We start from the raw sequence: 14,170 nt of genomic DNA, 5'->3' as shown, positions 1-14,170 counted from the left end.
AAAAAAAGAAAAAGAAAGAAGGTAAAAGTGCTAGTATACTCTAGACACAAGGAAATGTTCTTGGGAAGCATTTGCAAGTAGATACCTGAGAGTTTTCAAAACCACATCAGTAAAAGAAGAGGTTACATTGAATGACTTTTGAATATTGAAATTTCAAGTATGTTAGCAAATCAGAAGACAACACCCTTTCTAAGATCCCCTAAGGTTTCTATCACATAAACAGAGATTCTAAAGGGACATTTATATAAAATAATTTACATTTGGAGCCAACAGAAGCCTCCTATTGATGAGAGTATTCCAACTGCCAACATCTCTCAACACACACAGAATAAGTGCCTCAAGATTTTGATTTTTCATTCAATTTGAGGTTTCATTGGTTTTATTTCATAGGTAATGTCTTACAAAAAAACTAGAATTTATATAAAACTTCTTTAGGATTTTAAAAGCATTTTATATCTTTGCTTTCTTTAAAGAATTTTATAGAAGAGTAAAATATTGAGATTTAACCATACCAGAAACAAGGCAATAAAGCTAAATTTACTATACCAAATCAGGATTTTGGTATCAATAGGTACAAATCTACATATTCATAAACTCTAGTTTCCCTATTACACATCTTTTTTATTCATTGACATACTGCCCAATATGTGTATCTTTATTTTTTCTAACAGTTGGAAACTTGGCAGAACTCATGATATACCTCAGTGAGAATATTCTTCTACACACTAAATTTCATGGTATAAAGGCTAACTCAGTACTAAGTGACAGCTGTAGTTCTCTAGAAATTAGCACTAAATGGTACTACTCTCCAATCACGCACTTAAAGATTTAAAGTTGTCTCTCCCTAATCTATGGTTGAGCACTATGTATAGAAAAAGAGAGAGAGAGAGCAAGGTATTACTCAAAAGTCAAACATTTGCTTCTCCATTTCCTAGGGAAAATTATATTCTTTCATTAAACCTAATGTGTGTTATTGTTAAAAATTACATGCCCATCACTAAATGGCTGAGTTCACCTACATATTTGAGCTTACATATCAAACAAAGAAAACAGGCTTGGCTGCAAAGTCAATAAAAGTCAAATAAAAGGCCAAACTAAACAGATGAGACACCATGCCCTGAAGATCAACAAAGGAGATCATTGTTAGGTGAGCAGGCTTTAGTAACTTCAGCAAGAAGGATTTGCTGTGCTCATCACAAACACAAAGCAACTCATTTAAGCTACTTAAACACAAAAACATAAATTCAACTGCAAGACTGATGGGTAGTTTGTTGCATACAACTGGATTTTTTTTTTTTATTACACTATAGTAAGGTTAAACTCCATTGAGCCTTACGTGGATCACGCAGAGATATTTTTGAAATTTTTGGTAATAATAATGATGATAACAAATGGGTAGTAAATTCTTTGTATCAGTTTTTTTTTTTAATACAGCATGCTAAATAAATGTAAGATGTGATGGGAATTATGATGACTGAAATTAGATAATAATAAGTTATTTATTTGTGTTTAAAAAAAAACCCCCGTCATTCCAGCATTTCTCTCTTAAAATGATTCCACAACCTTTGAAAATGGGCATTTAATGGTCTGGTCTAGAGTATTACAGAGTCCATAATATACCCATATTTGTCCTTCCTGAGATTTGTCAGAAGGAGCTTCCATCCACTAAATTGAAAAGTACAACTTCTTCTCTTCCACAGCATCCATTAGGATTCTTTCTGCCAGGTATTATAATTATGTACCTGGAAAACTCAAGAGATTCAGCTTAAAAGCTACTTAATGAAGTAGTGGTCACACAATTAATATACAAAAGACAAACAACAAATGGTATCAATATATAATGAAAGAAAATATTCATTTAAATAGGAAAAAAGATCGAAGGCACAGGAAGAAATTTAATAAGAAACGTTAAAACACTACTGAAAGACATACAAGAAATTTTGTACAAAGGGAAGATGTACCTAGTTGGAAAGGTTAACATCAAAAATATGTCGATTCTTTCTGAATTCATTTATAATTTCAACATGAGCCCAAAAAGAAAAATATTGAGAGTGGGCTTTTGAAACTAGGCAAAGCAGTCATAAACTGTATAGAAAAATAATTAACCAAAAATAGGCAAAAATAAACTGGGGGGGAAAGACAATGGGAGGGAATTAGCACTATCGGATAATAAAACATAAAAATCTGAACACTTAAATGAGTGGTACTGGTTCATCATTAGACAAACTTACCAACAGCATATTGTAGAAAGTCCAAAAATAATCCCAAATGCATACTTCAATTCAATATATGAAAAAGATAGCATTTCAAATCAGTGGGGAAAAGATAAACACATCAATAAATTGTGATAAAAGAGCTAAGGGAAAAGATGTTGAATTTGTATCTCACAGCATACTCTAATAAAACCAAGATAAATTTCAAATTAATCAAAGATGTACATAGAAAATAATGAGAACATATAAGTATTAGAAGAAAGCATAGGAAGTTCCTTTCTAATGTTGCAGTGAATAAAGTCTTTATGACTCAAAATCCAGAATCCATAAAAATAAAAGAATATAATAAATTTAACAACATACAAAACTATAAACAAAGTCAAAGGATAAATGAGAAACTGAGAAACTCATATCATAGACAAATACTAATCTCCCTAACATATGAAGAACTACTAGAAACCAATAAAAAACTAACTGCAGAAGAGAAAAAGAGGCAGAAATTTACAGAAAGAAAATCCAATGGCTTATAAACATTACTTATAATACGAGAAATGCATGTTAAAACGACATGAATTTTTTTTTCCATTTTTCAGATTGGTAACAGTCTAAGAGATTGGTAACATATTTTATTGTTTGTAAGAAAACAGGCCCTCTCACACATTAGGGAGAGTTGATATTGGTACAACTTTGATGCAAGGAAATTTTGCAAGGTTTATCAAAACTAGATATATCCACTGACCCACAATTGCACTTACAGGAATTTATCCTACAAATACACTTGACTACATGTGAAATGCCATTATGGCAACATTATCCATGCCAATATTACTAAAATAAAAATAAAAAACTAGAAATGACTCAATGCTCATTGATAAGACACTGGTTATAAAGTCACTGAACATTACAGAATGAAGTACTGCACAGGGCTTTAAAAAAAAAAGAAGAAACTTTCTAGTATTGATCATTAAGATGTATTGTTAAATTTTTAAAAAATGTATAAAACAGTGTATATTGTATGCTACTTTTTGTAAAAAAGAGAAGGAATAAAACTATCTATTCATAATTTCTGTTAGATACATAAACTGCAAGAATGTAGAAGAAAATAATTATGTCTCTGTGTGTGTGTGTGTATGAGTGTGTGTGAGAGAGAGAGAGAGAGAAAGGGGTGGGGGTGAGCACTGTGTAAATGGTGAACAGGGTGAGAGCAAAACTTTTCACTATATTCCTTTTTACATTTCTAAAATTTTGAACTATGTGAATAATGACATTTTAGGTCAGGGGAGGGGTGGAGACTGCTTGCCTGGAGGAGCTATTCCTTTATAGCTGTAGTCACAAACAAACCATTTGCAACTGGGGAGAGTGTGAAGTCAAAACTATTTTCTTCACTGCCAGAAGACTCTTTCTATTAATAAATACACCATTAAAGCCACACTTTGGAAAAAGAACGAAGTAAAATACATTTTTTACTTATTTGTGTTGTTTTACCTAAGAGAAATGGAATTATGCCACAATATGATGTGTCCTCATTTAAGTCTCTCTTTTTTTAATTTGTAAACCTAAAAAAACAATCACTCAGTATTTTCCTTGTCTTGGTCCATTCAGGTTGCTATAACGAAATACCACAAAAAATATAAAAAACGGAAATTTATTTCTCAAAGTTCTGTAGGCTGGAAGTTTGAGATCAGGGTGCCAGCATAGTCAGTTGTGGGCCCTTTTTCAGGTCACAGACTTTTCATTGTACCCTCACATGTTCAAAAGAGCTAGGCACATCTCTGAAACTTTTTTTATAAAGCACTAATCTCATTCATGAGGGCCCCACTCTCATGATTTAAGCACCTCCCAAAGGCCCCACCTCCTAAAACCGTCATCCTTGGGGGTTAGAATTTCAATATATGAATTTGTTGGGGGCGGGTCACATACGTTCAGACCATAGCATTCCTCATAACATACTTTATACCTTTTAAATCTGATTTATAAGCTGAATTTTTCTCTACTTTTGTTGATTTTGCCATTAATCTTGGAAACTTCTCTATTTTGTCTAAATAATTTCAAAGTTTTCTGATCTAGATGGACATATTATTTTAGTACAAATCTGTCAAGTGAAAAGCATAGTAGAAGGATTGTTTTTCAAACTAAATTTATGGGAGTGTCTTTTCTATTTAAACCTCACCTCCTATTGGTTACGTATCATTTCACACTTTGTTTTCTGACTTAGATTTTACCGGCTTGCAAGGACATTTCTCTCTCTGTTCTCGGATATTAGCAAACCACCTAATTCGGCTCCCTATGAGTTTAACAACATGTCCTGAATTTTTTGTTCAGATCATCGATAAAGATATGAAGAAAACTATCTTCATAGCAGGTTTCCACTAATTATCATTTGATTCACTTCATCTAGAAACGCAGCGATGGCTAACTACTCTTCGTTTGCAGCTTCATCAATTTGTTCAATTATCTAGAAATGGCATAAACCAGACCATACTACTTTAGTTCTTTGAAAGTTTCTTCCCTCTTGCAGATACTGCAGTTGTTAATGCTTCCTCATTAATAGATATTCCCAGATCTCAACCTGCCTACGTAGAAACTGATTCAATCTTTTTCCAGAGGTTTCACTGAAGAACACAATATAGGGAAACTATGACAACACTAGTGTGATTAAAGATAAATTCAGTCCAATAATCTAGAATTCCCTTCAGCCATTGTTGCGAAGGAGAATTTATAAGACTCTTGCATTGCAACTTGCCTTATATGATTAAGATAATATGAAAGACATACTCCTGAAATTAAAACGTTATATTCAGTTTGTTCGTTTTTCTTTTTTTCCTCTATTTTTCTCCTCTGTGTCATAGTTTTGTTTCAGGACTGGATTTAGAAAAAGAGCAGATGGGTCATGGGGAACAATAATTCTTAAGAGAGTAATGTTAACCATTATATAGTGACCAAACATATTTCCTTTTAAAAAATAACACAAGCAAACTATGATAAATGAAGAAGTTGAGTGATGGATATCTGAGAGTTTGATATAATATTTCTCTAACTTTGGTATATTTTGAACCATTTTTCATAACAAAAATTAAAGTAAGTAAACATTAATATAAGTTCTCATTCTCTTTTGCTGCGATGCATCTTATCAAATATCCTGTAAATTACCTTTGGCCTCATCTTTCAAATTAGATCTATGTTCAGAAACAGAGATTAAAGTATATTTGGGGTAAAATGTGCTATTTATTTTATTGTATTTAATAATATGATGAGAGAAGTTAGAGAGATAATAACAATGGGTGGTCACTCCTGAATGGTGGAAGTTGGGAACCATTCAAACAAATTATTGATGTTGTCTGCATATGGTTAAAGAAAAGAAGAAGGGAACATTGCATGGAGTTACATGAGGGTGTTATGAGAAAATAAGGTTTTAAAGAAACTCTGGGTTCATTTAAAGATAAGATGAGAAAAACCGAGAAAGAACAAATCCAGGAAGGGCTGATAATAAAAGGCTGAGCTCAAGCAATCTCTGTGTATTTTCACATATCCAGAATAAAGGAAAGATGGGATTTCTGTGGCTTCAATCCCAATGACCCTGGTCAGGCTGAACACTCAGATGCCTACAAGGACTGCAGTTTTAACCCAAAACTGATCCAGAGAGAAAATGACCCTGAACCTTCATGACTATGGTTTTCTACAAAAGGTTTGACTCTGCCCTCAACTTGAGAATAGAAGTAGACTGAACTAGAAAGAAAGAGCAGAATTTCAAGGGTTTGGACTCGAGGAAAGAGCAGCAAATGAATGAACTGATATATCTTAGGAAAAATGGTTTATTGTTTTCAGTCTGTACTGAGCTAATGAAGCAGTATACACTAGTAACTCACTTCGTCTATCTATAGTTTGTTCTTGAAATTGCCCAAGAGGATAGTCATATTAGTCATGGCACTGAACAGATTGTGTATACTGTGGCGGATATAATGAGAAAGGTGTGCTCCAGAGAGGGAAAAGGGTGTCAGCCTATGGAGGGATATTTGAAAGAGAACTCCCTCCTCTGCCCCACCCCAGCCCTCGTCCTTGAATCTTCAAGTGGTTGAGAGGTTAAGTTTTTTGCTCAAGATGAGGAGCAAAATTCAACTAAAGTTGCTTTCTGTTTGGGATCTGAGTGTGTGTTTCATCAGCCATTTAGAACTTAATTTGCAAAAGCATAAATAAATCTCCCAAGCCCCTTATTCTCTTTATAAATAGCACTTTCTCACTCGTGTGCTATTCTTCATTTGTCTGAGAAGCAAATTAAGGCTTTCTAGAAGCTATCCACAAATACATAGCAGCTTTGTGGGTCCTACTTTATTATCTCATTTGTGATTTCAGAATTTATGTTAAGAATAAACTTATTAAACTAGCCAAAGATTCAAAGTTAGCTGGCATGCTTATTACTTAAGAAAACATGATTGAATTCAAAGTCATCTTCATAAATACAATAACCTTTAATGGAGATAAACGAAGATTAAATCACCCAAATAAAAGAAATAGATGTTAGAAGTTTACATAAACATAGCAGATATGTCAGAAACAATTAAAAACAACAACAAAAGCTTTATATTGATCATTGGCCAGGTCTTAATCACAGTTTTCTAGGATAAAGCCATGTGACATAGATGAAATGACAAAACAAGTATCTTTTCTGATGGAGAAGTTCAATCAATACGAGAATGCTTCGTTAATGACAGAAGGAAAGCCTAAATCAAGCAGGGGAAAGATCACTAATGTGAGGATGGGTTTTAATACTCCTCAAAAATTTAGAAAGAAATCATAGATTATGATCAATCATTCTACATTTGAGTAGAAGACAAGGAAAGAGTCAGCTGCAGAAATAGAGACTTAAAGTATAGTCATGAAAAACTTACTTATCATAAAAAGTATGTGATATTTAAATGAGTGAGCATTGTGAAATCTCATCAAAATATGTTTAAGCTGAGTGACAAATACTCTCGTATCTCACAGAGAGATTTAAAAGTGTAAGTTCAAAATTCTGTCTATTCCTAGAATGCTGTGATTACCTATAGAATCAAGGATTAATATCATCTTTTAAGAATGATCTAACAGAGAATTCTAAAACCTTGGTCAACCATCTAATTCTGATAAGTTGGTGACTAGCAATATTCTAAGGAAACTGCTAACACACATAAAGTATCAATCCTGACTCTATATCTGAGTGCCCTCGTTTGTAAAATATAACATATGACCTCAACCTTCAAGAGTTGTACGGATAATAAGATGATAAATGTGAAGTGGTTTAGGATCTATAGAACATTGCAGACATATATGCCTCTATTAGTAACAGTGACAATAATATTAGAAACAAATTATTTCTGTGTCTCAGTGGCACATATGTGAATCTCTTAACTACAAATATAAAACTCTGTGAGGGAATCTATATCCAAGAATTAAAGGAGGGCCTTGAGGTTAACCATTTACTTTTGTTTGTTACGTTTTTTACAAGAATATACATTCATAGAAAAATGTTTACAAAGTCTGTTGCTCAAAGGATTTTTGTAAATGAATATACTTGTGTAACCATCATCCAGGTCACAATATAGAACATTACCAACATCTTAGAATATTCCCTCATGTCCCATCCCAGTTAACCATCCCGAATGTAACTACTATTCTGACATTCATCACTATAGATTTGTTTTAACTATTTTGGAAGTTCACATAAATGAAATCATACAGTATGTACTCTACATCTGGTTACTTTGGCTAACATTGTTTCTGTAAGATTCATCAATATGGTTGCATGAAGCAGTTATTCATTATTTTTATTGCTGTATACTATTTCATTTTAAGAGAATACCAAAACAGAAGCACTTCTGAAATGGCAGAGTAAAGACCTCTGAAAGTCTTCTCTTCTATAAAAGCAATGAGATCACTAGTAAAAATTGATAAAATCAATTTTTCAGAACTCTGTGAATAAACCAAAGACTTGTAGCAATCTGAAGGTCATTTATTTAAAAACAAAACAAAACAAAAAAAACCCACTTATAAAAACAACAGTAAGCTCTGTAGCATTTTAACTTTCCCTGTTTTGATTGCCCTCTTCCTAGATACATAGAAGCCTTGAAAATCAGCAGCCTCACACTGTAGCAGCTGTGAATATCACTCTAGTAGACACTAAAGGGGGTAGAATGGGTTTGGAGCTCCTAAAAAATCCTCAGTCAATTCTTGCTATTTCACCTATCTGGTAACTTCGTGGAAAATCCCCATTCACTAGACCTGTCTTTATTTTACTTGATCCAGAGTTTACTCAGTGAGGAGAGTTCTATTCTCAAGACATTGTCAAAAACATTCAGTGGAAATTGTTTAACATTGCAGCTATCTAAGGTAGAGATATCATTTAAAACAAATAAGAAGTTTGGCAAAAAAATGTAAAAGGAAAATCTAGCAAATGGAATGTCCATGGTGGGCTTTGAAAAGCTCAGACATATTCCTGGGGATCTCGAAGGCTACATGCATGTACAGGGCTTTGTGCATGCCCCAGAAAGACATGGAAGGCCCTATTCACTTGCTTCTAGCACAACCTGAAGCCCTTTGCAAACACCAAGTGAAGACTAAGGCAGACTTATAAAATGCCAGAGCATTGAAGGCATACCCAAACACAAACACACACAGCATCTCAGCAAAATCTTGTACATTTATTGTTTCAAGGCTTTAAGGAACTCTTACTGCAATTGTTAGCTGACCATTTAGTTAGCCAAGGAGAGACCTCAGTGGCCACATATGACAAAAAATACAAATTTTACATGATTAGTCCACAAAGGTCACTGCACAAAAAATAACAAACAGTAACAACTAAAACCCCTGAATATAGGATTCTGATTTCTGAAGTTACCATATTATATTATATAAAAATTCCAGTTTTCAACAAAAACAGAAAATTATTAGACTTGCTAAGACATAGAAAAGTATGGCTCATACACAAAGGGAAGAGCAGTTGATAGAAACTACCCTTAAGGAATCTCAGATATTGAGCTTACCAGGCAAAGAATTTAAATTGGCTGCTATAAATGTGTTTAAAGAAAAAAACAAAACAAAGGAAATCACAGCTAAGGAATTAAAGAAAAGTATGAGAAAGATGACTCATCAAATAGAGAATATATATATTTATTTCATATATTAAATATGTATATTTAAATGAAATAGAAAATTTGGAATTGAAAAATACAATAACATAAAGAATTCACCAGAGGGGTTCAAGACAAGACCTAAGCTGGCAGAGAAGAATTGGCAAACTTGAAGATAGATCAGTAGAGGTTGTCTAGTCTGAGAAACAGAAAACATTATTTAAGTAAGGAAAGTGAACAGAGTCTCAGAGATCTGTGAAATGCCATTAAAAGTATCAACATGCACATAATGAGAGTCTCAGAAGAATGAGAGAGAGAGAGGAAAGAACGTGAAGAAACGATGGCCAAACATTTCTCATATGTGTTGAACAATGTTAATCTATAGGTAGGAAGCCCAACCAATACAAAATATGATGAACATATGGAAATTTATCCCTAAACAAATCATTGTCAAACTGTCAAAAGACAAAGAGTAAAAATGTATTTTTGTTTGTAATGCTTTTCTTCTCCTATATGAATTAAAAAGACAAATGCATACATTATAAAATTGTGTTGATGGGATAGATTATATAAAATATAACTTGGATAGTAATAATTACTCAAGATGTGGAAGGAAAAGGAGCTATAGTGGAACAAATTTTTTGTATATTATTGAAATTAAGTTGGTATTAATCTCAAGTGGATTGTTTTTAGTTAGCATGTTAATTGTAATCCTCACAGCAACCACTAAGAAAATAACTCAAAATCATATAATAGGAGAAACAAGAAGAAAATTAAAATAGTATACTAGAAAATATAAAAATAGTATACTAGAAACAAGAAGAAAATTAAAATAGTATACTAGAAAATTAAAATAGTATACTAATACAAAAGAAGGCAGTGATAAAGAAAAAGACATAAGACATGTAGAACACAAATAGCAAAATGGTAGATGTAAATTCTACTTTATCAGTAATTACATTAAATGTGAATAGATTAAGCACGTAAAAGACAGAATTTGGTAAAATGAATTTTTAAAAAATGATACAATTTTATAATGTCTATAAGAGGCACTTTATTTTTTTAACTTATTTTTTATTTAAGTATAGTTGGTATATAATCTTGATTATATTATACTGGTTATATTAATTTCAGGTGTCCAATATAGTGATTCAACATTTTTATAACTTAAGATGTGATCACCCCACTGATTCTAGTAATCATCTGTCATTGTGTAAACTTATTACAATGTCACTGACTATGTTCCCCTTCCCCTTTTTACCTATCCCTACACTCTCTCCCTTCTGGTAACCAACCCTTTGGTCTCTTTTTCTATGAATCTGCTTTTCTTTTGTTTTATTTTGTTTTTAGATTCCATATATAAGAGATGCTGCATATAAAAGTCATTTTAGATTCAAAGAACAAAGAGGTTAAAAGTAAAAGAGTGGGGGAAAATCCCTTTGGTTACTGTAACCAAAAAGGCCTAATTATGAAGAGAGACCTACGGTGGCTATACTAATAGCATGCAAAATAGCCTTTAAGACAAAAAAAAGTTTACTAGAAAAATAAAGAAGGGCATTTTATAATAATAAATGGGATAATCCATCAAGATGACATAAGTGTATATGTACCTAGCAACAGAGCTCCTAAATACATGAAATAAAAGTTTACAGAATTAAAGAAATAAGCAATTTGAAAACAACAGTTTAAGACACCAATACCCTACTTTTAATAATGTATAAAATATAAGGAGAGAGGGTCAACAAGAAAACAGAAAACTGGAACAACATTATGAACCAACCAGACCAGACAGACATATAGAGAACATTCCACCTAACAGCAGCAGAATTCACATTCTCCTCAAATGCATATAAAATAATTCTTCAAGATAGACCATATTAGACCATAAAAGAAACTGCAGTAAATTAAAAAGGATTGAAATCATATGACATATGTTATCCACTCACAATGGAATAAAATTAAAAATTGATAAATTAGAGATATTCACAAATATGTGAAAATTAACATACTCCTAAATAATTTACAGATCAAAATACCAAAAAAGAAAATTAAAATATATTTTGAGGTGAATAAAAATAAAAACACAACATACTAAAACTTATGGCATGTAGTGAAAGAGATGGTCAGAAAAAATTTTATAATTATAAATGTCTATATTAAAAAAGAAGAAAGGTCTCAAATGAATAACCTGTTTCCACCTTAAGAAGCTAGAAAAAGAAGAGCAAACTAAATTAAATCAAGCAAGATTGAAATATCAAAGATTAGAAGGGAAATAAATAACATAGAGCACAGAAAAATAGAGAAAAACAGCAAAACCAAAGGTTGGTTCTTTGACGAAATCAACAAAATGGGCAGTCCTTTAATCACTGCTAAAAAAAATAATAACAAAAATTAAAGAAAATAACAGAACTAAGAAAGAAGTCTCATATTATTAAAATCAGAAATGAACAATGGGCCATCATTAGCAACCTTATAGAAATAAAAAGGATTATAAAGGAATCCTATGAACATTGTATGTCAACTAATTAGTTAACCATGATGAAATGGATGAATTAATAGAAAGACACAAACTACAGAAACTTTATCTCTGTAATATTATTTTTTAGATATTTTAAGACTATATTATTAAATAAATTTAAATTTAAGTTTATAATCCTATTGATCCCTGTATCATTGTGAAACACTATGTTTTTCCCCAAAAATAATTTTTGCCTTAGAGTTTGCTTTGCCTTATATGTGTATAGCTACACCATTTTCTTTTGGTTATCATTTCATGTTATGTCTTTAATACTATTATTTTCAAACTTCAAGAGTCCTTGTATTTAAGGTGTCTCTCTTACAAGCAGCATATGATTGTTTCTGTTTACTTTGACCATTTTGTCATTTAACTGGAGTATTAATTCAACTAATCAAGTATAATTATTGATATATTTGGATTTAAATTTACCTTCTTATTGTCTGTCTCCTATTGTACCATCTGTTTTTGGTTTCTGTCTTTCTTTCTTTTGGGTTAATCAAGTGTTTATTATTCCATTGCCCCATCTATTAGACTGTTCATAATATGTTTATTATTATTTTATTAATTATCTTAAGAGATTTAAATATTCATCTTTTGTTTATTATAATCTGCCTTAAATTAGCATATTTACCACTTTTTGGATAACATTTTTAATCCTACATCTATTTTAAACCTCATAATGCATTACTATTACATTTAGATTTACATTTAGATTTACTCATTTATCCTTCTTTTTGTTCTTAATTTTTTATTGCAGTTCCATGTTTAAATCTGAAAAAAAATCTTTTTAAACTTTCTTTTAGTGTAGGTCTGATAGAAACAAATTCCCTCTGCCTTTGTTTGTCTTAAAATTTTTTTTTTTTTCACATTCCTTTCCGATGGATTTTTTTTCTGCGTACAGAATTCTTGGCTGGCAATTACGTTCTTTCAGAACTTTAAGATGTCATTGCATTGTCTTCTGGATTCCACAGATTCTATTGAAAAGTCAGCCCTAAGTCTTACTTTTGTTCCTTTGAAAGTAATTTATTTTTTTCCTCTGACTACTTTCAATATATTTTTTTTTATCGTTGTTTTCCAGATGTTTGAATATGATTCTCTGGGTATAGTTTTCCTTGTGTTTATCCTTCATGTGGTTTGTGGAGCTTTTTGAATTCATGACTTGTCTTTCATCAGTTTTGTAAAATTAGTTGCCAATAGTGTTTGAAATGTTGCTTTTGTTCAAATCATGTTTTCCTATCCTTCTGGGACTCCAATTACAGGTATATCAGACTTTTAACTGTTCCTCACAGTTCTTATTCTCCTGTATTTTCTATCCCTTTTACTCTCTATACATAAATTTGAATATTTTCTACAACCTTCTTTCCTAGTTCATGTGCCCAATTTATTATAACCCCATCTTTTAATTTGTTTTAGGTATTGTAACTTTTAGTTCTAGCATTTCCATTTGGTTCTGTTTTTACCTGCCTGGTAATTTTTTAATTGGATCTGAACATCTTGTGTGAAAATTTTCAGATTCTACATGAAGTTATCTTTTTTACCAGAAAGGATTTAATATGGGCCAGTCATATAGTGTATGGAATGGTCACTGTACTCCAATCAATGCTGGATTTCATACTTTGTTAGCCTTATTGATTTCCAGTTTGTTCTGTTAAAGCATAGCCTTTAATTTTTAAAAAGTAGCTATTTTGGGTTCTCCTATGAAAGCCCGAGGTGTTTACTTGGGCTCTCATACCTTGGTAGTCTCTAAATTTTCACCTCTATCTCCAAAGGTCTCTGAAAATGTCAAATCTCTGTTCATATCTTTAACCTCCAAGCTGTTTCTTTATACTTAGTTTCTATGCATTTTACCCTGCACAGTTTAGGAATCAGAATGTATCTTGAGGGGAAATTGCACAGAAGTTTGGCCTCATTCCTCTGTGGTTTTCTCAATTCCTGCATCTTAGTCTCTCAAGTCTTAATCACTTTGGTACCCTCAAACTTCAACATTTGTCTCTTTAACCCAGTGAGACTGCTGTAAGCCCAGGCTGGCACTTGCTACTTAGCCTGTATTACCCATGCCATGAATCTTCAAACACACATGTGAAAAGCTGAGGTGAATATGGGGCTCAATTAATTATAGTTTTCCCTTCTCTGGGATCTTGGTTCCTCTAGTACTGGCTTCCTTAGTTCCCCTCTAGTGACTTCAAACAGTTTTATATATTATTTAAAATAATCTGTTTTCAACAGTAGAGTTTAAGTAATACAAGCTATTCTATCATAGCCAGAAGTGGAAGCTGAACTATTTACTTTTAACTTCAATTTTCCTACTTTTTACTTTCAATATACTCTTCTCATTT

This window comes from Pteropus vampyrus, unplaced genomic scaffold (assembly GCF_000151845.1).
Source record: "Pteropus vampyrus isolate Shadow unplaced genomic scaffold, Pvam_2.0 Scaffold2, whole genome shotgun sequence".
NCBI classification, from domain to species: Eukaryota; Metazoa; Chordata; class Mammalia; order Chiroptera; family Pteropodidae; genus Pteropus; species Pteropus vampyrus.
This window is presented reverse-complemented; position numbering follows the sequence as displayed.